At 47.1% G+C, this 22617-nt stretch overlaps 1 protein-coding gene across 2 annotated transcripts in view; it reads left to right on the forward strand.

Annotated features, from left to right (window-relative positions):
* The window catches only part of PKNOX2 (PBX/knotted 1 homeobox 2), a 309100-nt gene that overhangs the window by 23422 nt on the left and 263061 nt on the right, over positions 1-22617 (forward strand). The gene's annotated exons all lie outside the window — the stretch shown is intronic.

Consider the following 22617-nt stretch of genomic DNA (forward strand, 5'->3'; position numbering starts at 1 on the left):
CTTCTCTTGTCCCCTTTGCGTGCCTCTCACTTTGCCCGTCTTCTGGAGATTCTCCCAACGGGTGAGGAACACATGTCCACACGTCCTGGGCTCCATCCTTCCTCCTTTATCTGCCCTCTTCTTTCTCTTTGTCACTTTGCTTCAGTGACTCTCATAGCTTCCTTTCAGGCCCCTCGGGCTCCCTTCCTGGCCCCAGCCTCTGGATAAAGGACGCAGAGAAGGGAGGCAGAGCAAGGGCGCTTCCTTCTCCCCTGTGGCTGGCTCTGCTGGGACCCTGGGGTTTCCCGGGGAAGATGAGTCTGTGGCCCAACCTCCCTGCCCAGCTCGGGCCGGTGGTCCAGGCCCTCAGAGTTCCCCGGAGCAATGCCTGGAGTCTCCTGCTGCTGGCGCAGCCTCAGGTGGCCCAGCCAGGCCTCTGCTCATGGGCAGGCTTCGCGTGCAGATGAGTGGAAGGACCAGGTCGGAGAGCTGGCCTCTGTACCTGTCTGGGCTGTGGCGCCCAACTCCAGGTCTCGAGACAAGTTTGTAGAATTCCCTTCATACCTCCCCTCTGCCCCAGGCCTTCCCATTCTAATCAGTGATCCTTTCCTAACGGAGAAAATGGCCCGGTCTCTAACCGACTGTTTATGTTCCAGTCCTTTCCAGCATACACACATTCTTTTTTTTTTTTTTAAGAGAGTGCAGCCTTGAATGCATGGCTAAGGAGGCTAGCATTTATTCTTTTAATTTATTTATTTAGGCTGCGTTGCAGCTAAGCCCGTGTGCCGCAACTACTGAGCCTGCACTCTGGAGCCTGCGAGCCACAACTACTGAGTCCGTGCGCTGCAACTACTGGAGACCGTGTGCCTAGAGCTCGTGCTCCGCAGCAAGAGAAACCACCGCAATGAGAAGCCCGCGCACCACAACGAAGAGTAGCCCCCGCTCGCCGCAACTAGAGAAAGCCCGTGCACAGCAACGAAGACCCAACACAGCATACATACATTCTTACCCAAGTTATCTTCCTTGGTCCTTGTGACAATCATGTGATTCTGATTTTGCAGATAGAGAAACTGAGGCGTGGTGAAATGAAACGTATTACCCAATATTTGAACAAAGAAGTAGCCGCAGAAGCTGGGACAAGAGCCCGGCTTGCACTCCTCTTCATTGCGCCTTCTTTCTTTTAGTGGTCTGAGAGGGAGCAGGGAGGGGAGAGGGCTGCCCTTTGCCCTATTGGGCCCAGGTGCCAGTAAGAGGGATGAGCTGCAATTTCCCCCCTTCTGCCAGATCGCCTCACGCCCAGTTTACATTGTTATACAACGCTAACGTGTGCCATTCTTGTTAATATCTCTTCATAGATGTTTTAGTTCTGTCTGCCCCATATGTGCGTCTGATTCTTTCCTGGACTCTGAGCTTCTTGTGGGCACTTTCCACAGCACGACCCCTCCTCCTCCCAGCACATGGTCCCTGGGGTGTCTGACTTAAGGCCCTGCAAGGGGCATGAGAAAACAGTACTGACACTGTCTATAGTGGGGCAACCCAACTTACTGTCTTGTTTTCCCTTCTTCCTGTTACACAGCAGCCAGGCTCTCAGCCTCCTTGAAATTAGCCTCTGTGAGAAATTAAAGTCCCCATAATCAAATCAACCCTTGTAAATTCCCTAGAAGCAGCTCCAGAGCACCAAGGAGCCAGCACACGCCAGACCCAAATCCATGTCAAATTTCATAAATATAATTCAAACAGGGATCAAAACCCGCACGAGCCTAGTAACTGAGGCTGCTCAAAATGCAGAGTTTATAGTCCTTCTGCCTCTCTGCTTCGGGGAATCTGTATTAAATTTATTGCGAAATAAAACAAATAAACCCAGGCAAAGGCAGGATGGAAATCTGCATACTCGTCAGAGAATTAGCAGCCCTCTCTGGTTAGGAAGGCTGCCTCTCAATTTGCATCTCTAAGGAGTTGTGACTGGGCGGGCTGGGGGCTGGGAGGCTCGGGGCAGGATGGAGACTCGCTGCAGGACTGCCCCCTGCTGGCTGATTGCTGAACGGCAACCCTTTGACCTTCGTGGAAGCATGCGAGGCTGGGGGTGAACAGTGGGAACCGGGCTCGCTGCGGGCAGCTGAATGAGAATCTGCAGCTGAAATACGTGTTGGGAAGGTGTGGAAATGGAAGAGCAGGTAGCAGAGAGAGGCAGAACTGAGGAAGAGAGCCTAACTTCGAAAGCCAGGGCTGGGGGGCCTTGGGGGAGGCGGAGGTGGGGGTTTAGAGCTGTCTCCAGTTGTACAGACCAGGGATGCGGAGACTTTCCTGACCCCTCTCCCTCTCCCTTTCCCTCTCCCTTGCTCTCCACACCCCTGGGTCACAAAACCCAGAACACTGGCGCTGTCTTGTTGGCTGTTGACGGCTACAGATCGGTTGCGTGGACCCTGGGGGGCTGGGACTAGGGCTGGGCCACACTCGTGGGGCTGTGCCTGCAGGGCTGGCCCTGCTCAGTTTGCTCATTTGTGGACACAGGGCTGAAATGAGATGCCCTCTAGGGCTCCCCTCACGGCTCACATTCTCAATTCTTTGCCTCCGTGTCCAAGGATTCAGAGATCTATGACATGCTCTCCAGGGACCCTCCGAGGAGCCCATCTACCCTCCTAGGGTTATCCCATCACCCTTCACAGCAGGTTCAAATGGCACCTTCCTCAAAGTGATGTCTCCCCTGACACGTTTAGGCAGAGACGGGCTATCCTCCTTTTAATGCTCTATGGATAGAAAGACATATACTCACGGACATATATAATCACACCGTGATAACTTGTTGTATTTATTCATATATCAGCTCCCTCCCCCAGACTGTAAAGCCCTTGAGTTCCTTGGATGAGGGCAATGGGAAGGGGCAGGTGAGTGTCATGGTCATTCTCAGTATTTACCTGCTCCTCTTTTCCCAGCCCAGTGCCTGAATCATAGTAGGTTCTGGCTAAGTATTTGTTAAATGAATGAAAGAATGAATGAATAAATGCAGAAGGTGGCACAAGATGATGAAGGTTTGGTTGTGCGATTTACCAGAGACCTGGGTGTCACCCCAACCTCCTATTTCTCTCCGTCTCCCTCTCCCTTATTCTTCAACTGTTCCGTGGTAGTCTACCTAGTTTCCTTCTGGAGTAACTCTCAAATCTTTCTACCTCTTCTCCATTCCCTCAAGAGGTTAAGAGCATAACGTCTGGAGTCAGAGGACCTCTGGCACTTAAACTAGCCATGAGAAACTACCTGAGTCCTGGTTTTTCTGTCCTTCCCCCACCGCCAAAGACAGTATAGCTTTGTGGTTAGGAGTATGGACACCCAAGCTAGACTACTCTGGTTTTAATCCTGACCTCTCCATTTAGCTGAGTGGCCCAGGGCAAGTGTCTTAATCTCTCTGTGCTCAGCTTTCTCATCCATAAACTAGAGTTAATAGAATCTATTGTATATGGTGGTTTTGAGGATTAAGAGCTAATACACATAAAGCCCTTAAAACAGTGCCTGGTACACAGTTAGCCTTAGCTAACTCAACAAGTACTAGCAATTATTAACAAAAAGCAAAGGAATTTTGCAGAATTGAAGGCAAGCACCTGAAGAGGAAACTGTCCCAGCAGATGCTCTGAAAAGCTAGGAGGAAGCTTATGGACAAAACAGCAAAGTATTTCCACGAGGAACATATACAGACATGCCGAAGAGAGTTCACTGGCTAGGGTGGCAAGAAAAGCCAACAACTTCTTCGTGCCTGTAGAACCCAAGCTGTCTTTTTTTTTTTTTTTTTCCAGCAGAATCAGAAGCATCAATGAGGTGGGTCCTAAGTTTCCAAACGTAGAGCAGCTTCTCGGCCTTCCAGATCTTCAGGGGCACGTTTGCTCATGAAACCTCCCCCAGCTGGCTCCCCTCACCTCCTCAGCCTTGTTCTTGCTACTCCTTCTCTGACGCGACAGGCTCCATCCACGCAGCTGTTCCACCCAGAGAGCTCTTCCCTTGCCAGTCCTTCTGGGAAGCTTCCCTCATCTCTAGAATTGGGTGAGGTCCCTCTGCCCCCAACCCCGGCCCCCAGTATGTGCTAGTCTGCTTGGGCTGCTATAACAAAACGCCACAGAGTAGGTGACCTAAACCACAGAGCTTTCTTTTGTCACAGGTCTAGAGGCTGCAAGTCCCAGACAATGTGGCAGCAGGGTTGGTTTCTGGTGAGGATTCCCTTTCTGGCTGGCAGATGGCCCTTTCTCCCAGTGTTGTCACGTGACCGCTTCTCTGTGTGTGCATGGAGAGAGAGAAAACTCTGATATCTCTTACTCTTTTTATAAGGACACCAGTCCTATTGGATGAGGGCCCCACTCTCATGACTTCATTTAACCTTAATTACTTCCCTAAAGGCTCTGTCTCCAAGTACAGTAACACTGGGGGTTAGGGCTTCAACATGTGAATTTAGGGAGGGACACAGTTCAGTTCATAACGCTCCATCAGACCATAAGTTCCATGACAGCAGGGCCTTGTCTATTGCTTATCTGCACGTCCCTCAGCTTGGTCCTCACCCCACCTCCTTGTGAGTCTCTGTAATTTCTATAGTACCTGCTCATAGCAAGGGTTCAATAAGTATTTTTTGAATAAATGAATAAATTTGTCAGTTACCTGTGATGATAGTAGGAGTTTGAGACGCATAAACATTCAGGTATGATCTAGTTGAGGTTCCCGACGGGAGGCTCCTTGCTAGCTCGTGACAGATGAGGACTGGAAGTCAGGTCTTCATACTCCCTTCTACTCTAAGTCCAGTGCTCTTTTCAGAAACCCGGAAAAAGAGCTGTCAAAGATCTGTATAGGGACTTCCCTGGTGGTCCAGTGGTAAAGAATCCACCTTCCAATGCGGGGGACGCACTTTCGATCCCTGGTCAGGGAACTAAGATCCCACATGCCACTGGGCAGCTAAGCCCGCGCACCACAACTACTGAGCTCGTGCACCTAAACTAGAGAGCCTGTGTGCTGCAAACTACACAGCCCACTTGCTCTGGAGTCTGCACGCCACAACTAGAGAGAAAACCCACACACCCACAACTAGAGAGAAAACCTGCACACCCACAACTAGAGAGAAGCCCACAAGCCGCAAATAAGACCTGATGCAGCCAAATAAATAAATAAATAAAATAAATAATAAATAAATCTTTTTTTAAAAAAAAGATCTGTGTAAAGTTGGAGATTCTTTAAAAATCTTTGCCTGAGTTTCCTTGCAAAGAAAAGGTCTTCGGACAAGCAAAAATTCTTCCTCATTTTGTGTCTCCTGCACATGGGCTGGTTTCCTCTCATGCTGATAATCAGTAAAGCACTTGAAATGCTTTTTCTGCTTCCCTTCTGTCTGCTTAGGGGCAGCAGAACTGGTCTGGGTTGGGGCAGGGACTTCCTCTCCACAGGTTTGATTCCAAGCCCAGGTACGTGGCTCTTTGACAGCCTCCTTCTCTGCTAATGGATTTTGTTAACTCTTTGTCATTTGCTTATGCAAATCTACCTCTTTCTGCATTAAAATGAAGCCAATTATAAAGTGAAGTTTCACAATTAAACCACTTAGTGAAGGACATTAAGCGACCAGAAGGAATCTGGTAAAAATTTCAACGATAATTACAAAGTGTTTCTGAAATGTGACTAAGTTCTAGGTTTTTCTTTAAACAAACATGCATACGTGCACATTTTCATATACGTACTGCACAGACACATGCACATATTTTCACACACCTGGTTTCCATCTTCTCACCAGGGGACTTGTTCTTGCTCCTTCTCTGGGTCTAAATTTTCCCCAAATAGAGGAAATTCCACCAGCCATCAGATCATGTCTGCAAAGTTCTTGGAAACCTTCCAAAAGAAATGGCCACTGGGCTAAAGGAAGCTGCGGTGGGCAGGACGGTAGAAGAAGGTGTAATGGTTTTAATAAAGCCTCTTTTCCATCTTGGTGATTGATATATTTTGGCATTTGCTTCCCAGCTCTGCTGTAATCAATAGCAGTTATAGACCGAGGAGCAGGAAATGGTGGGGATGTGGGATGGAGCAGTATTGATTGGTCTTTACAGGAAAGAGCCTTGCCTGATGACTGCAGTGCTGTGGCCACCAGAAATGAGACCTAGCTGTCCCAGGGAGAGGCTGCCTTTCCTTCTATTCATCCAGGCAAGGGGCATGGAGTCCAGGAACTTGGAGATGGATGAGGATAGATAAGCATCCACCTAAAAAAGGACTCTTTCTGGCATTTGAGGGAGCCACTCACACTGACTTTCCTCACAGCACCCACAATTTGAGGGTGGAAACCACAGTCTCCCTGGCTGGTACAGGAGTAGGATGGGGAGGGTCTTTAAGAGGGAGAGGGTGATGGCATGCTGATGGTCTCAGGCAACACCTGTATCCAGGAATGGATCCAACGTACTTGGCGGCATGCTGCACCCTCAGACAGAATAAAGTAGAAGTGACTTTAGCCCAGACTCTGGAGCCTGATTGCTTAGGTTCAAAACCCAGCCCTGCTTCTTAATGCATGACCTTAGATGAGTTAATTAACCTTTCCGTACCTTGACTCCCCCATCAGTAACATGGAGATAACAGTACCTATTTCCTGGGGTTGCTCTGGTAGTTATGCGAGTTGATATATGTAAAGAACTTGGAACGGTCCTGGAATATAGTAAATGCTATGTACATGTTGATATTATTATCTGATGGTGGTGGATACCTGTGCTGGCATCCATGATTTATGGGTGGAAACTTAAGTGTACACATTTCTCTAATCAAACAGGGTCATCACAGCATTCGCCTTCTGCTGATGAGAACACAGGGCTCGGGACAGCCTGTTAAATAATTCTTAGTACATCAGCCATCAGCTACGGGATTTCTCAACACTTTCTAGATTAATTTTTTTCTAAAAGCTTAAAAAAAAAAAAAGACCAAGTGCAAACATACAGAAATAAAGATAAATTAGACTGGCTTCAGAGCCCGAAAAGTCCAAACAAGACAGGTATGTATTTGTTCAACAAACATGGAATTCCTATTATGTGTGAGATAGTTTCAACTGATGTGACAATTTCCATGTGTGAACCTGAACTCAATGTTGATGCATTGAGATGTGTAATCCCCCCTCTGCAGTGCCTTGATAGCTTTCCCATAACTGGAGATCCTGCTGCCTAGAACAATGTGCTCAAAACAGAAAATAGTTTATTAAAAAAACACATTTGGGCTTCCCTGGTGGCGCAGTGGTTGAGAGTCCGCCTGCCGATGCAGGGGACATGGGTTCGTGCCCCGGTCCGGGAAGATCCCCTATGCCATGGAGCGGCGGGGCCCGTGAGCCATGGCTGCTGAGCCTGCGCGTCCAGAGCCTGCGCTCCGCAACGGGAGAGGCCACAACAGTGAGAGGCCCGCGTACCGCAAAAAAAACCCCCAACACATTTGCCATGATATTTTTGTTGAAAACATATTCATTTTTGAAGTATAGCTTTATTTTCTTTCACAGACATGGGTGAATTTTCAGTTTTGACACATGAAGTGATCTGGGGGCCTATTTTTTTTCCAGTTGTAGGCCTTGACACCACGACTAATAGAAGTTGGCACATTGGCAAGCAGGTACTAAGGAACCCACTACAAACTCCTAAAAGTTTAGAACTGGAAGGGACCCTAGAGATCCTCTAGGTCATCTCCTTCATTTTAAAGATGAGCCCAGAAAGATGTCACGGCTTTTGGAACCTGGTCTTTTCATTCCAAGTCCAGTGCTATTCTGCATACCATGAGCTTGTACGTCAGCCCTTTCCCTTTTCCAAATTTCCTTCTATTCTCAGGTTTGTATATTTGATAATTCCGCTCAAGTCAATGAAAATGCACTGAATATCTACTTGGTGCCAAGCATAGTGTTAGGTCCAGGATACAAAAATAAGATGTGGACCCCACCAAGGAGACCATAGTAGATGGTATTATTGTACCCAATTTGCTGCCTCTCCCTGTGCGAGGATTACACTTGTCTGTGCCATTGACATCAGACGTAGTCATGTGACTTGCTTTGGCCAATGAAATTTCAGCAGAAGTAATATAAGTCACTTCTGAGCAGAGGCTTTTGGGGACATTTTATGGTCCCACACACATTTTCTCTTTCCTATCTGCCAGAAGAGTGGCATGTCCAGAATAGGGGTGCACCTCTAGCTGGGTCCCACCTGGAGAGAAGACATGGTAATATCCTGTATTGCTATTTCTTGATTTACTAATTTTAGAAATTGTATATTGACTTTCTACCATGGTAGATGAGAACTTAGCTCTCCCACACCATTCTCCCCCAATTTCATCCCTACACTTCCCCTCCTTCTATCTCTCCAACATAAATTTTCTTTTTTGTTAAATTGATATTTCTGTTTATATACTAATGACTATGCAAATAATATTTATTCCTGAGTCAAGTAGTGTACTGTGATCATGTGTCCTCTTTTGTAGAGCTCTTTGGTTTTTTTTCCTGTAGTTAATAATTGCCTCCTTTTTTATTGACGTGATGTTCAAATGTACTTATAATTAATTTCTTTCAAATGGTTTAACAATTCTGCTACGTACCTGTCAACACTATGCTCCATACGTTCAAACCCATCTGTTCCATTTTTTTCCCTATAGTTATCCCTCTAAGAACTTTCTGTTTTTCTGCTCCAATCTGGATTGGCTGCTCTTGGAATTGAAATAGTGGATAGCTGTCATCTTGAGATTTCCCTTTATCATCTTTTTGAATATTTTCTTTTCTGCCTTCTCATGTTAGATTCCCTATTTACTGAATCCTCCATCTTTTCATCATTTAACTTTACTAAGCCCCATCTTCCAATAACTTCTTAAGAATGAGTGCTTGGGAGGTAATTGTCTTGAGTCATTGGCTATCTGAAAATATCTCTATACTACTCTGGTATGTGACTGATAATTTATTTGAACATAGAATTCTGGCTTAAAAAATATTTTCTGGGCTCCCCTGGTGGCGCAGTGGTTGGGAGTCCACCTGCCGATGCAGGGAACACGGGTTTGTGCCCCGGTCCGGGAAGATCCCACATGCTGCGGAGCGGCTGGGCCCGTGAGCCACGGCCGCTAAGCCTGCGCGTCCAGAGCCTGTGCTCCGCAACGGGAGAGGCCACAGCATTGAGAGGCCCATCCATGTACCGCAAAAAAAAAAAAAAAAAAAAAAAAAAATTTCTTTCAGATTTTAGAAGGTATTTTAAAAATCTGATGTTGTTTTTGAAGAAGGTTGATGTTTTCTTATTCATGTTTCTTTTACCTGTTTTTTTTTTCTTTTTAGAAACTTTTATTTATTCCTCATGATTTAAAATGTCATAATGATGATGGTGGCAGGCATTGATTGGTATATATCTTTTTCTCATTTTTTTGTGCAGGGCTAATCAGGAGACTAATCCTTTGTTTTTCTCCTAGTCATCTCTTTTTCCTTTTGCTTCCTCCCTCTTTGCAAGATTTCTTCAGATTTGTCTTCTAAACCTATGAGTTTTTGACAAATATTTAATTATATTTTTAATTTAAAAGAGGCTTTTTAATTTTTTTTCCGTTTTCATTGTAATCTCTTCTTGTTTTAGGAATACAGCCTTTCCCTTTATCTTTCAGCATTGGTGTTATTGCTCCTTTTGAACTTTTCTTTTGTTCCTTGCAAACTATCAACTTAGATCTCCTTTTCTTCCCATTTGCTTGCTTCTTTTTTCACATTTGAGGCTTTCTTTAAATAACTGATGAATCTCAACTGTTGATTCATATTTAAGAAAGAGGCACTAAAAGTTGATTTTGGAAGATTGTTTTGTAAGTGCCAGAGTTTGTTGACTGATGGGCTTCAAGCAGGGTGAAGGGGTGGAAAATGAATCTTTTTATTGAGGGAGCTTGGGATATCACTAACTGGAGTTCTCTCTGGGGCTGTTCAGTTCTTCAAAGTAGAATCTTCTAATCTACTGGTTGGTGGTATGGGAGAGTTGCGAGCAAGGCCAGGGAAAGGACTAAAGGTCACCTCTCCTTAATCCTCTTCACCTTCCACCATACCTGGTGTTCCCAAGTCCAATATTGTTCTTATTTAGTTTCTCCAAAGGGAAAAACCTCTTATTTCCTGGAGGATAAAGGGCATGGCTGACCGGCCGGGTGGGGAGAGTGAGGACCCCTTGTATAGACAGACTTTCCACCGATGCCTTCTGTCCAGCCAGGCATTCGACCCCGGCCCTGAGGGGCTTGATGCCTCCAAGGGCTGAACCTTTCAGGGCTCTGCAGGGTGGATCCGCCCTCCCCACACACCCTTGGCTTGTGATTCCTCTCTCTGTTGAGCCAGTTTCCACTCTTCCCTCTTCATTCTCTTAAAAAAATAGTTGTGAAACTCTCTAATCCTCCTTCTAGGAAAATCCTCTAGTTTTCCTTCTCGCATTCTTGTGCTTGGTTAGAACCCTCGTAGTTTCTAGAGGGTAGGCTGGTTAGGCTTCCCTGGGGTGATGCCTCTACAATGGCGAAGAAGGTGGTGGGTGGCCGGCTGTCTGTCTGGGTCTCACAGCTCCTCAGTTCCCCTTGTTGGCTCCTCTTCTTTGTGCTGTCCCTTGAATGTTGGTGTTGCTCAGGCTTCTGTCTCGCAAGGACTCTTGCTGTCCCTGTAGCATAAGCCAAAGACTAGGGGCAGGTTCACAGTCTGCTCTGCAGCCCCTTCCTCTCAGCTCACAGCCTGGTTTTGGCTCCTGAATTGGAGAAGGAAGCAGAGAAGATGGAGGAGCCAGGGCTGGCCTTTGCCAGCCGCTCGAGGCCCCTGGGCCTCACCTCCTTTGGTCCTACCTTGGTGCTTGTCTGGTCTTAAAATGTTTTTTCGTGACCCCAAACAGGAGGGGGCTCCCAGACTCGCCCAATTATACCAGCCTCCAGCGAGGGCAGCGATGTAGGGAACACCCCCCTTTTTCCTGGTCCAGCTCTGTCCCTTGTTCCAAAATGAGCCAGGCACCACGCTGGGGTTAGAATTATACTTGTGAGCAAAGCAGACTGGATCCTACCTGGATCTTATCATCTGGTGGCAGGAAATATACCAATAATAACAACAAAACAAAACCCCTCCACTCCGTAGTACAGAAGCCCCGTGTGTCACTGCTGAGCTCCCGTTTCTCAGGCCTGGAACGGGAGGGCGAGGGGAGCTCATGGGAAGCCGGGGGCTTTTGAGTAGGTGGCCATTACACACAACACTGTTTCATGTCTCCATGTCATTTGTGTGTTGGCTTTTCTTCCCTTGTCATTTTGGCTAATTCCATTTTTTCTTTAAAACTGTTCAGGAAGCTCTTCCTCTGCAAAGTCCTCCCCGACCCTTTCCCCCACCCCCACCCCCCCCCCCAGCATTAACACACTCCTCCTAACGCCTCCCTCCTTGGTATAGTCAATGGCATCCTGGGTTAAGCGCTGCTTCAGGAGCTGAGGGCACAGTACGGGGAGACCCTGAGCAGGGTGTGGGGACGTGCCAGCTTGGGTGGAGTCCCAGCTCTCCCACACACTGCTTTGGCTTCGGGCAAGTGAATTCACCTCCCTGAGCCTCAATCTTCTCATCTGTAAAATGAGGATAATAAAATCCACCACGAAGCGTGATGGTAGAGATGAAGTGACTACAGTGCATAACAGGAGATATAATTGGCCCTCAGATATTGGTTCCCCCTCCTTTCTCCTTTTAAGGAGCTTCCAGCCTAATGAGGGGAGAACAGCAAGCAAATCGATAAATGCGATTTGTCACAGGTGCTGTTATAAAGGATAATGATGTGCGTGCCATTCATTTATGAGTCCCTCCCTGTCCCTCCACTCGACTGCGAGCTCCCTGAGAGCAGGCTTTGCCCCAGCACGGAGCACAGTGCCTGGCACTCAGGGTTGCTCAGTCAACATTTGAGTGAACGAACTCGGAATGACTCCTGATCACAGTGTTGGTTAGAGCCATGCCCAGCGGTGCTTTCCGCCCCACGCCCCCAAGACCTGTTCCTACCTCAGAGGAAGGACAGTTATGGTTTGCCAGCCATCTGGGTGAGAACCTTCCATCCTCACTAGCGGCTAAGTTTTCCAAACATTATCAACGTTTGGGACATGAGTATCCACCACTCCTCTTAGATGGTGAGAATGAGTGGACACAGAGATGAGGGATGACCCATCCTGGGTCTTCCTGTGGGACCCACCTCTCTCGGCCTCCCTCTCTCTGGGCATCCAGACACACAGACCTCCCTCCACCAGCTTATCCATCCTCTCCAAATGAGTCTGTCTCCCAAGAACCAAACATTTTCTCTCTCTGGCCCTGACTTGAAATGAAACGACTTAGCCCGTAGACAGTTTTACGGTCCTGCGCCTTCCATTCCTCTTGTCGAGTCATTGCACTGGTGAGAGCCTAACCCAGGCTCTGATTTATACAGCTCTCCCAGGCCCTGGTGGATTCGGAGTCTGGAACAGTAAGACAGGGCTATCCATCACCCCTCTGCTCAGATCTCCCTGGACTCATTGGGAAGGAAAGTGGGGTGGGTGGCAGAGAAGACAGCCGCAGGGGTTCTGCCCAGAGAGCATTTGTCACATTGATCGAAGGCGCAGAGCGAGAGTGGGGCGGGGGGAGTGGAGGCTTTTTATCTCACCCCAAGCCTACCCTGTGACAGCAGGGATAGAGTAGAGCGGGAGAGGGGTGAGAACACACATGGGGGAGGGACGGGAAGGGAATTAGAGCTCAGAAGGCTGCCGGTGACCACCAGTGTGCGACTCCCACCTGCTCCAACTCAGAATGTGGCAGCCCCTGGTCCAGCTATGCTGGACCACCACCAGCTTATCCATACTATTTGTACCATCCTATAGCACGGTGCCTGCCGCATGGTAGTCATGTAGCAAAGATACATATTTGCTGACTGACTAAGCCTCCCTTTCCTCCTTACTCCCTTACCTGATCTCAGGGTCAGGGACCATTCTTAGAAGTCCTCGCACATGTGTGTGTGCTGCCTCTGTGCTTCTGTGGATGCGTGGATGTGTGTCCTACACGTTCAGCTGTGATGAATATGTGTGTGTGTGCTGCACACATGTCCACACAGGTCCACACATGAGTAAGAACTTTCTGAGAGTCAAGATTCTTAAATTCTAGAGTGGATGACCCAAGGGAAACCATGGCTTCGGCTTCTATGAGGGATTTAATTATCTAAGCCCGGGGCTGGAAGGGGTGCCTCTCTGCCAGGAGGGAAAGGAGTGGGTGGGGTACCCTCTCATGGCCTTCTCTACTTTCTGACCCCTGGTCAGCCAAGGCAGGAGGGGGCTGCTATGTGGTTATCACCTGTAAACAACTTGAAATCTTCATTGCTCCCAAGATCCCCACCCTCTGGTCTTGGGGATCACTTCCTAGGAAACATCGTGATTGGAGAAGTGACCGCCTCTACCACTACCCAAGCAGAGGGAAGGCTGCAGCGCACCGTGTGTGCCACTTCTGGCCGCAGGCAGACTCTGGGGAGAGCATTTGTTTGTCAGGAAATTAGAGGCTTTGTTCAATGCCAGGAAAAGAAAATCGACGCCCAAATTTAGGAGCTGAAGAAAAGAGAATTCAAGAGCTGCGGGGTGGTTGTGGCTTTGTTGTGTCTTTTTTTTTTTTTTTTTTTAGTTTATTTTTGGCTGCGTTGGGTCTTCGTTGCTGCGCGCGGGCTTTCTCTAGTTGCCGCGAGCGGGGGCTACTCTTCGTTGTGCTGCGCGGGCTTCTCATTGCGGTGCCTTCTCTTGTTGCAGAGCACGGGATCTAGGCGCACAGGCTTCAGTAGTTGTGGCACGCGGGCTCAGTAGTTGTGGCGCACGGGCTTAGTTGCTCCGCAGCATGTGGGATCTTCCCAGACCAGGGATGGAGCCCGCGTCTCTTGCATTGGCAGGTGGATTCCTAACCACCATTCCTAACCAGGGAAGGCCCTTTGTCGTGTCTTTTTGTTTTAGTGCTGCTGAAGCAATAACATGTAATGGCCTGAGGGCCGCTGCCTCCCCGTGCCTGGGAAGTTGGCTGACCTTAGGAGAAGCCAAGGGTGGCTAATGAGTCATTAAGAGTCTTTATCAAATCAGGATTATAATCCATCTCAACATGCAGGGGAAAATGTTTCAAATTATCTACTTTCTTAATTGCAGCTCGAAGATTTGGCGGGGAATTGTCATGAGAGATAACGTCTGGAAATTGATGGATTGTGTGTCTAAGCTTCCATAACTGTAATAGCTGGAGGATTCATACACACACGTGTGCATATGCTCACACTAATCCTCGGATGCACAAACACCCCTGCTGTGCGTACGGATTCAGGATCCTACCCAGACAGACAGACAGACACACACACACACACAGTTATGTCTGCACACAGTACATCAAACCGTCAGCATTTAATAGGCCATTCAAATAGGCTGGGGCTGCTACCAAATGCTGCGAGATTGGGAAGAACAAGATACGATATGAAAGAAACACTCCTTGCTTCTAAAAAGTTCGAAATCTGCTTGGGGAGCTAATGCATACATATTTGAAATTTAAGAACACGTACAAAGTGGCATTCCATTGCATACTACTATAGTGGAAATGTGCATACGAATTCAGAAGGTTCCAGGACATGGGTGTCCGAATTACGTAGAGTTCCTGGAGAGGATGAGATTTGACTTGAGTGTGGCCTTTCCCACTGCACGTTGTGACAGCTGCCAGTGGGGTGTAAAGCAGAAGAAGCCAAGCTGAGTCTGTCTAGAGGACCTGCAGCTAAGCAGTGACACAGTATGTCTGCAGAATCTCCAGGGAAGGCTGGGGCTGGATGACAAACTGGTTTGGTTGGAGAATCCAAGCTGACTCATACTGGCCCCATTTCGTCAGGAGGAGAGATTTGAAGCTCACCCCTTCCTTGCCCCTCCTACCCGGCCTCACTTTGTCTGCCTGCAGAATGGGAGAGGGATCTGAAGACAGAGTTAAGCTTTCCACCTCTCTCTTGGCCCCCGAACGAGATCGCTGTGCATTCAGGGAGGGTGATTCGTTCATCTTTATAGTCCAAGGGCTTAGGATGTGCCTGGCCAGCCTGGATGCTGAATGGGAACCAATGAGCTGCCACGTTTCTTAGTGGCTCTCAGTACACACATGCTGAAGAAGAGTGAATGAGTGAGTGAATGAGGGAGTGAACATGTATGCTTCTGAAGAAGCAATGCAGGACCGTGGTTTGGAGTGTGGGTTCCAGAGGCAGCCCGCCTGAGTCCACCCCTGGTGACAAGTTACTCTCCTTACCTAAGCTTCACGGGAGTGCTGTGGGGATCTCATGAGACATTGCATGTTGAGCACTTTGCATGGAGTCTGGCACTGAGCAAATAATCAATACGTATTGGCTATTATTATTATTGGCGTCGCCTGCTTTTGTTCTTCTCTGCTGAGCAAACCATGCTTTCCTTGCTGGGTATCTTGCTCTCTCACTAGACCACTCTTCTTCACCCTCCCCCTACAACGTGATGTGACATGACCAGCTTCTGCCGGGGCTGTGGCCTTCCCCCTTTCCCAGAGCTGTTGCTTGGTTCTCTGAGCCCTGCAGTCAGGCTGCTGTAGGTCCCAGTCACCAGAATGAAGATGGGTGTCCAACCATGCACAATCCTCAGCTCAGGAGGGCTTAGAGATTGGCTGCAGCATCAAAGGCAACAAATACGGATAGGGTCATCCCTGGAGACAGGGTAGGGATGGTCCATTGGATGGGTGGAAGAATGCAGGACAGATCTGTGAGACGTGGTGATGATGAGGGTGGTGAGGGTGTGGATGGAGTCAAGGGAGAGGACGGTGAAAGCAGAGGTGACAGTTGTGATGGTGATGAGGTGGTTGAAAAGGATATGGGGGATGAGAGGTTCAGGGCTGGGTCCTCCAGTACAGGTAGGAGAAGAGATCTTTGTTTTGGAGAGAGTAGATATTTCAAAACTCCATATAACCCTGGGGGCAGAGGAGGCGAGATCTTAGCAACTTCTGCAGTCTGAGGGAGGAGGCATTGAATGTCCTGCTGGCCTCTGCCCACCCCATCACCCTTCGGCTGGTCCTGGGTGGTGTTGGCAGGAAGCAGAGTAGATTGGAGAGCTGGTGAGCCTGAGTGATACATGATCAATGATAAAGGTTTCAGCATCTAGACACAGTTTATACCAGGGCAAAACCGAAGCCCAGAAAAGAGGCTTTAATAAAAATTGAATGCAAGTCACATAATAATTTAAAATTTTCTAATAGCCACATTAAAAAGGTAAAAGAAACAGGTGAAATATTTTAATATCCTATTTTGTTTAATTTAGTGTATCCAGAATACTACCATTGCAATATCTCATATGTATAAAATAATTATCAATAAATATTTTACACCCTTTTGTATACTGTCTTCTGAATCCATTATGGGTGTTACACTTACAGCACATCTTAATTGCACAGTTGCATTTCAAGTGCTCAGTAGCTTCTGGTGGCTAGTGGCTGCCATGTGGGACAGCATGGCTTTGTATCTTCCTTTCTCAACTTTTTGAGACCAAATTCTTGGGATGCCGTTTTTGGAAATCATCATAGCATTTTACAGTCCAGATATCCTCTCTCTCAACAGTCCTCTTGCTCAGTTCTTTCAGACTGGCCGTGATACTGCCCACTCCTTGCTGGAACCTGGAAAGAAATGAAGAATTACTCCGAACTGTTCTCTTTCCTTTCCTGCTTCCCACAGACTCTCTCATCTGGAGCTAAGGCCGCAGCTCCCTTGAGAGCGTATATATTCTATATTCGTGTGTGTGTGTGTGTGTGTGTGTGTGTGTGTGTGTGTGTGTGTGTGTGTTAGGGGCAGGGATTGGCAGAATAAGGCAAGGGCGGGAGACAGTGCTTGAAGAATCTTTCCAAATGTACATCGGCACCATAAGAAAGATGGGTTTTTTTTTTGCAAGGCTTTGGGGACTATATTGCTCCTATATTAGAGAAGCTGGTTAGAGACATGACCCAATTAGCTGCCTATCTGTGCCCAGAGGACAGGTTGCAGCCCCCATGCTTCAGAGGGTGGGAGTTGAATGGAATGGAATACCCAGAGAGGCTTTCACAGGGTAAAAAAAAATGAATCAGAGACGTACAAGGGGCCTCGACATCCCCACTTCCAACTCGGAGCTCAATCCTGGAGCCCTACGTTTCAGAGGATTTATAGCATCTGAATTTTCGCTGCTCTGGTCCCCAAACCCAGTCTCCGAGGGACATTGCTTCATGCATTTAATCAGGAATGGGATCTTCCTCACTTGGCTCTGGCTGTCCAGAGCACCGCAGTCCCCCCTGGTTCCAGGTTCAAGACGGGGCCTTAGGTAAAGAGTAAGCACCCCCTTCCTCCTTTCCTTGTTCCCATTATCTGTGTTTACAGCCTCAGAGCCTGTCACAGCATTCTCAGTAAACGCTATCTCCCATCCTCAGGCCAAATAAATAAGCTTTATAATAAAGGCGCAGGCAGGTGCTGTTGAAACCCTGTGAAAGGGCCATTAAATCGAATGGCTCTGTTTATTAAAGAGCCTCCCATGTGCCAGGGACTGTGCTGAGTGCTTTGCCTTCATGGTTTCACCTAATCCCCATAGGCTCAAGAATTGGATACTATTATCATCCTCATTTCACGAGAGCAGAAACAGAGACTTGGAGAGCGTCAGGAACTTCCCAGACACTGGGCTACTTAGTGACAGGGTGGGGATTTGAGCCAGGTCCCTGCGATTCCAAAGCTAGTGCTTTCTGCCGGGGAATCCAAGGAAGTTTTGAAAAGAGGTGATATTTCAGTTAAGTCTTAACAGCAGATAGAACTTTGGAAGGTAGGGAAAGAGGGAAGGAAAAGTCAAGGCTGAAGACACAGCATGAGCAAGTGCGTGAAGGATTGGGAGCGTGTGGTGTGTTCTGTTATCCACGAGCACCAGGGGTGGCTAGGATGCAAGTGTCCAAGCCTCTCCGTCACAGTGGCTTTTTTAAAAAATTAATAAACTTTATTTTTCAGAGCAGTTTTGGGTTCACAGCAAAATTGAACAGAAAGTACGGAGATTTCCCCTATACTCCCTGCTCCCCCCCACACGAACAGCCGCCCACATTATCAATATCTCCCATCAGAGTGGAACATTTGCTGTAACTGAGGAACCTCCATTGCCACGTCATCATCCAGAGTCCGCAGTTGGCAGTAGTGCTCACTCTTGGTGTTGTACATTCTGTGGGTTTGGAGAAATGTATAATGAGCATGTATTCACCATTAGAGTATCATACAAAGTATTTCACTGCTTTACAAATCCTCTGTGCTCTACCTATTCACATCCCTCCCCACCCTCTAAGCCCTAGCAACCACTCATCCTTTTACTGTCTCCACAGTTTTGCTTTTCCAGAAAGTCATATAGTTGGAACCAGTCAGTATGTAGCCTTTTCAGGTTGGCTTCTTTCATTTAGTAATATGCATTTAAGGTTCCTCCGTGTCTTCTCATGGCCTGATTGCTTATTTCTTTTTAGTGCTGAATAATATTGCACTGTCTGGATGTACCACAGTTTATCTGTTCACCTACTGAAGGACATCTTGGTTGCCTCCAAGACTTGGTAACTATGAGTGAAGCTGCTGTAAACATCTGTGTGCAGGTTTTTGTGTGGACAGAAGTTTTCAGTTAATTTGGGTAAACACCAAGGAGTGTAATTGCCGGATCATATAGTAGGAGTATGTGTACTTTTGTAGAAACCATCAAACTGTCTTCCAAAGTTGCTGCACCATTTTGCATTCCCACCAGCAATGAGTGAGAGTTCCTGTTGCTGCACAGCCTCGTTCCCATTTGCTGTTTTCAGTGTTCCAGATTTTGGCCATTCTAGTAAGTATTCAGTGGTATCTTGCTTTAATTTGCATTTCCCTGATGACATATGATGTTGAACACCTTTTCATATGCTTACTTGCTATCTGTATATCTTCTTTAGTGAGGTGTCGGTTCATATCTTTTGCCATTTTCTAATCAGGTTGTTTATTTTCTTAATGTTGAATTTTAAGAGTTTTTAAATACATTTTGGATAACAGTCCTTTACCCGATGTCTTTGCAAATATTTTCTCTCTGTCTGTGGCTTGTCTTCTCATTCTCTTCATGCAGCAGTTTTAACAATACAGATTCCCAGGCCCTTCTCTAGACCAGTTTTCTCCGAGGATGGAACCAGGAACCCTGAGCTATAGAGAGGTTCCCCAGGGGATTGTCATGCAGGAAGTCCATGGGCAGCACTTGGAACCACTGAAGGTGGAGTTGTGAGGTGTAGGTAGGAATACAGGAGATGAGCCTGGAAGGTGGACAGGGCCAGACGAGGAGGAGAGGAGTGTGAATGCCATGCTGAGGAATGCGGCACTGAAGGCCATCCTTTTTATTATAAGGCCCACTAAGCATTTTAGGCTGAATCTTATAAGCAATGGAAAGTGACTGAGGATTTTGAGGGGAAGCCAAGGTGTGAGACAATCTTTGATTTAGGAAGAACATTCTGGTGATAGTGTATGGGAAGTACTGGGCATATTGGAGGCATTAGACCAGTTAGAAAATCATCAAAATACTCCAGGTGATGGGTGATAAGTCCCTCAACTGGACTGGGGCAATGATAGAGAGAGAAATTCCATTCCATTCAATTCAACAATTATTTCTTTAATATGTTTTCTGGACTGAGCACTGTACCAGGTTCTAAGGATTTTAAGATGAAATAAGATACTGTCCTCAGGGCTTCCCTGGTGGCGCAGTGGTTGAGAGTCCACCTGCTGATGCAGGGGACACAGGTTCATGCCCCGGTGTGGGAAGATCCCACATGCCGCGGAGCGGCTAGGCCCATGAACCATGGTCGCTGGGCCTGCGCGTCCGGAGCCTGTGCTCCGCAACGGGAGAGACCACAACAGTGAGAGGCCCGCGTACCGCAAAAAAAAAAAAAAAAAAGATACTGTCCCCATCCTCAAAGAACGCACAATCTATCAAGATTCATCAAAAATAATTAAGTTGAGAATAAAGGAAACAAGCATGTGGACAGTGTTATGGACTGAATTGTGTCTCTCCTAGACCCACGTGTTGAAGTTGCACTGTGACCACATTTGAAGATAAGCTTTAAGGTAATTAAAGTTAAATGAGGTCATAAGCGTGGACCCCTAATCCAATAGGATTGGTGCCCTTATATGAAGAGGAAGAGACACCAGAGATCATTGTCTCTCTCTGGTGCACACAAAGGAAAAGGCCATGTAAGGACACAGCAAGAAGGTGCCATCTGCACGCCAGGAAGAGAGGCCTCACCAGGAACTGATCCCACTTGGCACCTTGATCTTGGACTTCCAGCCTCCAGAACTGTGAGAAAATAAATGTCTGTTGTTTAGGCCACCTAGTTTGTGGTATTTTGTTATGGCAGGCCAAGCAGACTAATACAGACAAGTCTTAAATTTGTATTCATAGGGTGATACAGACAGGATTCAGCTAGGCCATTGATTATATATGTCTAGGGCTCAGAGGGGACAACCTGGGCTGCAGTTAACTGCTTACACTAAAGACAAATCAAGTGCAGATACCGTGAGAACATGGCCCAGAACCACGCCTTAAGAACGCCAACATATAAGAGGATGGCTAGGATCGGTAGGAACTCCTGTTTGGTTCTAATGTTGACGGGTTGGTGACTTACATGACATGTGTGCCCCTCTCCATCCTCTTCTTCATTCTCAGAAGGATGATGGGGGAGAGATGGGAGAATATCTGAAGTGAATTCTACAGACTTAATTTCCACTCTATCCCTTCTCTACTCACCGACAAAGCCAACATTTAGATATGGAACTCATGGAATTTGACATATTGTCGATTCACTTTTTCGTTAATTATTTACTAGCCATGTCTTCTGTTGGATTCTTGTATTATTATTATTTAATGTTTTAATTTAAAATTTAATTTAATATTTATAATTATTTAATATTGGTGCTTTGCCTTCTTCAACAAGAATGGAAGCTCCCAGAGGACAGGAGCTGGTACTTGAACTTCTTTGCTTCTGCCCTTTATCCTTAGCTCTAGCACACAGCTGAGCTTCCAGGGGGTGCAGGAGAAATATTTGCTTTGAATGATTATAAGAAGAACGGTTACATTTAGATAATCATTTTTTTAAAAAATTTATTTATTTATTTTTGGCTGCATTGGGTCTGCATTGCAGTGCATCGGCTTCTCATTGTGGTGGCTTCTCTTGTTGCGGAGCACGGGCTCTAGGCATGGCATTCAGTAGTTGTGGCACGCGGGCTCAGTAGTTGTGGCTTGTGGGATCTAGAGCGCAGGCTCTGTTGTTATGGCGCACGGGCTTAGTTGCTCCGCGGCATGTGAGATCTTCCCTGACCAGGGCTCGAACTCGTGTCCCCTGCACTGGCAGGCAGATTCTTAACCACTGTGCCACCAGGGAAGCCTGAGGTAATCATTTTTTTAAGCTTTTGCAAATTACAAAGATAGTCAAAGCAAGATATATTTATTTAAAATTACAATGTGAATTTTAAGCCTCAATAGGGTATTAGTAGAAATCACAGTATATAAGAACACTCTAAAAATGAATAGCTCATGGCAATGGATCTCCTGTACCAAGAAAGAGATGGGCACCGAACTAGATTTCAGAAAATGAGGGGTGTGACAAGTGTGAATCAGTGATGCACGGCTGTTGCCTGCAGTACTATTTACGGCTCACTGACACCTCTCTGATGGGGTTAAGTATTTACATTCAGCCTGATTCTCCCCTCTGACTCTGCAAGCTACAGCAACTCACTAGGAGTCCTGGGAAAGAGAGAAAACCCTCTCTCCAGGCGTCCTGGGCCAGGGCAACTGGATCTCCCCTCCCCCTCCTGTATCTGAAGAGGGCTTCCCTCTGAGAGTTTATGGCAGCCTGACCTCCAGCCTCTGGGTTGGAGAATCTGGCTGCTTCTGTACTACATAAAAAGGGCAAGTGCATTCATTATTATTATATTATTATACAATGTATAATATATAATAGCAATTATGCTGTCAGCAGCCAGAGTTTCTGACCACAGATCAGAGGCTGGGGTGACATGAATACACATAGTGAAGTCTTCGGAGGTTCTGTGTGAAGGTGAGAGCATTGAACTCCGTCTACGATGGGGGCTCCAGTGAAGTTTCTTCCACAGGCAACTTTGGAAGTTGAATCTGGGGGGGACTGGGAGGATCTGGAAAAACAGTATTTGCTGTATCTGGGATGTGATTCAAAAAAGGTCTCAACTGTGTCCTCTGAGCCACAGCTAATGGTTCTCATCCGTGCCCGTGAGAAGGCAGACAAGGAATGACCCAAAGGCCTGGAAAGAGCAAAGGGGCAGCCTTCAACTTCTTGGGTCAGATTCTTTACCCAAAACCTGGCCTGCTTGGATTTCACTTTCTGCTTTCCTTGCTTACATCAGTGTCTTTGTCTAGGCCCCCTGCCTGGTCTGGGGTCATCGGATCAATCGCTGCTGACTGTGGCTGAAATGGCTCCCCTACAGGGAGCAAGAAGCAAATTTCATGGGGGAAGAAGGGGTTCGCTTGTCCATTTACGCAGAGGGCCATGTGCTAAGTTGTGGAAGCAAGCAAGCCTGCATCTGTAGGTGGCTGGGTGTCTCCACCTGGCACTCACTTAGTAGGACCATAATCTTTGTGGAATGAAAGAAGGCACATGTCTGACCACACATGCTTGCGTTGGTCTTC

This window comes from Globicephala melas, chromosome 8 (genome assembly GCF_963455315.2).
Source record: "Globicephala melas chromosome 8, mGloMel1.2, whole genome shotgun sequence".
NCBI classification, from domain to species: Eukaryota; Metazoa; Chordata; class Mammalia; order Artiodactyla; family Delphinidae; genus Globicephala; species Globicephala melas.